Below are 4,405 nucleotides of genomic sequence, written 5' to 3' on the forward strand. Positions count from 1 at the left end.
CTATCTCTTTGACCTAGCTTAATTGGTGGTGGTGTTGATAGTGTTTATGTCGTCTCCGTGGTTCGACCCTCTACTTACCACTAAACTTGTTTAGTGTAGGTGTAGGTTTATAAATATTGTTTGGTTGAGGGTAGTTAGTCCAACGACCTAATAATCCTTCACCACAGACACATCATCTCCCATCCACGAGGCTCATTATTCCTAAGGGGCATGAGAGACACATCATCGCCCATCCACGGGGCTCGTTATCCCTAAGAGGCATGAGTCACATCATCGCCCTTCCTAGGAGCTCATTGGCCCTAAGGGGTGTAAGACACATCATCGCCCTTCCAAGGGGCTCATTAGCCCTTAGGGGTTTGAGACACATCATCGCCCTGTTGGGGTTTGGTGAGCCATGTTGCTGCTAGCTGTGGCGAGCTGGCGCGCCTAGCGTGCTAGCTGCTGCAGCTTGTTGCGGCATGGCTTGCTAGCCATTACGCGCACAAGGCTGTGCCTAGCATGCTAGCACGCACTAGGCAGCGCCTAGCCTTGCGATGCTAGCATGGGTGCGCTAGCACGCACCAGCCAGCCTAGGCTCGGCTTGGTGCGCATGCTAGGCCATACGCCCTTAGCACTCGGTTTGCTTGGGCATTCCGATGCTAGGGGTATTTTTGTCTTTTGTTGATTTATTACTATTTCTCGTCTCGTCTTTCACTATTTTTCGACTCGACTTCCGACGCTCGGTTTTGACGCTCTAAGCTTGAATTTCCAACTTCTAAATAAATATTACTCGGTCGACTTAATAATTCCTTCCGAATTAATTCGTCGTTTTGGTTTGTTGAATGCTTGGGTGTGACCCAAAGGGTTCAGTTAAGATTAAGCTGTAATATTAATTATTCATTAATATTACTGATCGGAAGCGGCCTCCACCCAGGCATTCCGATCACTTGACCTCACTGAATATATTAGCTTTCTAATAATTTTGAACCCACTAACGGAATAGTACACTTGTTAGAAGGATACCATTCCTTTCAATATCTCACTTGTCCTTCTGGACAAGTGCGCATTTTGTGTACAACCTTTTTCCTATGTCTCTTAATGTCTCTTCATGAACTATAAGGTAAGATTTGTTTTGTCATCCTTATTACGTCCAAAAGTGTTTCTTGATTCCGAGTCCGACTGTCAATAAACAGATGATTTCTAAAATCCATCCGAGCACGGCCATGCATTTTACAGTCTCGCTCTACGAGAGGCCTTGTATACAACAAAGACATCTTCCCTATTTTAGTAGGGGGACATTCCCAGTCTTGTAATGTAGGTCCTCTTATTGAGAGGACCTAGTCGCCCGAGTGTTGCCGTTATAATCCCCTATTACGGCAGACGTTTGACAACATCAAAGCAAACTAGTACTCAAACAAGAGAACTCACAATACTCATGGTCGAGGAAATAGGTTCCGATAGGCATAATGAGAAGTATACTTATGATAAATTTTTTTAATTTCTTAAAGTATTCTCATAGGTCGATCCAGTATGGTTCTAAACCAATACCTGTGCAAATGATTTATGACAATCATGTCCTTGTAGCACATGAAACGGTGCTATAAATCAAACTACGCACTAATCTCAATCGGTCATTAATCGTCCATCGTTTAAATGACCTTGATTAGGGATAATTTTCGATTATAATATTCAATGTCACTTAATAGGTGTTTCCTTACCAAGACTGGTCTTCATACCTTATTTTGAATATTCTCTGAATCTAATGGACTCATTATTTAATCCTAAACCACAATTAAATAGCATAACAGAGTAATAAAATATTGCATGAAATTTTATATTGCTCCAAAACTTGAATGGTTTTCCTTAGCGTCTTACATTAATTTTTCTCAAAATTAACTAAAACACTAAACAAGGAAATCAAAGCCAGTCTCCTACATGCTTGATTCCCATTGCCTCAACGTGCTTGTTGTGCTTCACTTAAGGCAAAGGTTTAGGAAGTGGATCGGCTACATTGTCATCTGTTCCAACTTTGCAAATTCTTATTTCACCCTCTGATTTCCATTCTCGAATCATGTGAAATCGCCACTTGACATATTTGACCTTCTGATGTTCCCTAGGCTCTCTGGCCTGGAGCAATAGCTCAATTATTGTTACAATAGAGGGCTATTGGACCCTTTATAGAGGGTACAACATCAAGTTCACCAACGAATTTACGAATCCAAACAGCCTCCTTAGCTGGTTCAGCAGCTGCTAAGTATTCGACTTCAGTTGTTGAATCTGCAGTTGTACTTTGCTTTGCGCTCTTCCAACTAAACGCCCCTCCATTTAGACAGAACACATATCCAGATTGCGATTTGAAATCGTCTCTGTCTGTCTGGAAGCTTACGTCGGTATAACCTTCCACAACTAAATCCTCTGCACCACCATACACCAGGAATTTATCCTTGTTCCTTTTCAGGTACTTTAGGATATTTTTGGCCGTAGTCCAATGCGCCTCTTCTGGGTCTGATTGGTAACGACTCGTATCACTCAAGGCATACGATACATCTGGCCTAGTACATATCATGGCATACATGATCGATCCAATAAGCGAAGCATATGGAATCTGATTCATTCTTACCCGCTCATCAGGTGTTTGTGGACACTGCTTCTTGCTTAGGGTTATGCCATGTGACATTGGCAGGTGACCTCTCTTGGCCTCCTCCATGACAAATCGAGCAAGTACCTTATCAATATAAGTACTCTGACTCAATCTAATCATCCTTTTCGATCTATCCCTATAGATCTTGATGCCTAGTATGTACTGAGCCTCTCCCAAGTCTTTCATTGAGAAGCACTTCCAAGCCAGGCCTTTACAGACTCTAACAACGGAATGATGTTTCCAATGAGCTATATGTCATCAACATATAAGACTAGGAACGCGATGTCACTCCAACTGACCTTCTTGTAAACACAAGATTCATCTCGATTCTTGATAAAACCAAACTTACTGATGGCTTCATCGAATCGCCGATTCTAACTTCTGCTTGCTTGGTTTAATCCATAAATGGACTTCTTAAGCTTACAAACTTTCCTAGCATTGGTTTGGTCGACAAAAACCTTCAGGTTGTGTCATATACACAGTTTCTTCCAAATAACCATTAAAGAAGGCGGTTTTGACGTCCATCTGCCATATTTCATAGTTGTAATACGCAGCAATCGCTAGGAGGATCCGAACGGATTTAAGCATTGTGACTGGTGAAAAGGTTTCATCGTAATCAATACCATGAACTTGTCTGTAACCTTTTGCCACCAATCTAGATTTGTAAATAAATACATTTCCATCTTTGTCGGTTTTCATCTTGAAAATCCACTTACATCCGATAGGTGTATAACCTTCGGGTAAGTCAACCAAGTCCCAGACTTGATTTTCAAACATGGAATCCATTTCAGATCTCATGGCCTCTTGCCATTTAGCAGAGTCGGTGCTTGCCATCGCTTGCTTGTAGGTTGCCGGTTCATCTCCATCCATAATCAAGATGTCCTGATTCTCGGTTAATACTAAACCAAGATATCTATCAGGTTGAGATCTTGGCCTCTAAGACCTACGTAGGGTAATGGATTGAGCATTTTCATTGTTGGTTCGACTTTGCACATTTTGATCATTTTGACTTGCGTCAACAGATGTTGTTTGAGCACTTTGACTGTCATTATTATTTTGTTTCTCATCCTCACGAACTTCGTGGAGTTCGATTTTCCTCTCACTTGTCATTTTGGAAAGGTGCTCCTTCTCCAAAAAGACACCATCGCGAGCAACAAACACTTTGTTCTCCGATTTGTTGTAGAAGTAATACCCTTTGGTTTCTTTTGGGTAGCCTACAAATTAAACCTTGTCAGATTTGGGTTGAAGTTTGTCAGAAATTAATTTATTTACATGTGCTTCGCATCCCCATATCTTTAGAAAAGATAACCTTGGAGGTTTCTTCGTCTATAATTCATATGGAGTCTTTTCTTTAGCTTTTGATGGAGCACGGTTCAGTGTTACTACCGCAGTTAGAAGTGCGTGTCCCCAGAAAGAGATAGGAAGATTACTAAGACCCATTGTTGATCGTACCATGTCTAACAAGGTTCGATTTCTCCTTTCGGATACTCTGTTCCATTGTGGAGTTCTTGGAGGTGTCAATTCTGAAAGTATACCCTTTTCTTTAAGATGGTCATCGAATTCTTGGCTCAAGTATTCACCACCTCGATCCGATCGAAGGGCTTTGATTTTCTTGCCAAGCTGATTTTCAACTTCACTATGAAATTCTTTGAAATTTTCAAATGATTCGGATTTATGAGACATGAGGTAGACATAGCCATATCTACTATAGTCGTTGATGAAAGTAATGAAATATCGATGTCCATTTCTTGTGGTTGAGCTCATTGGTCCACATACATCGGTATG

The sequence above is a fragment of the Chenopodium quinoa genome, unplaced genomic scaffold, assembly GCF_001683475.1.
Source record: "Chenopodium quinoa cultivar QQ74 unplaced genomic scaffold, ASM168347v1, whole genome shotgun sequence".
NCBI lineage: Eukaryota > Viridiplantae > Streptophyta > Magnoliopsida > Caryophyllales > Amaranthaceae > Chenopodium > Chenopodium quinoa.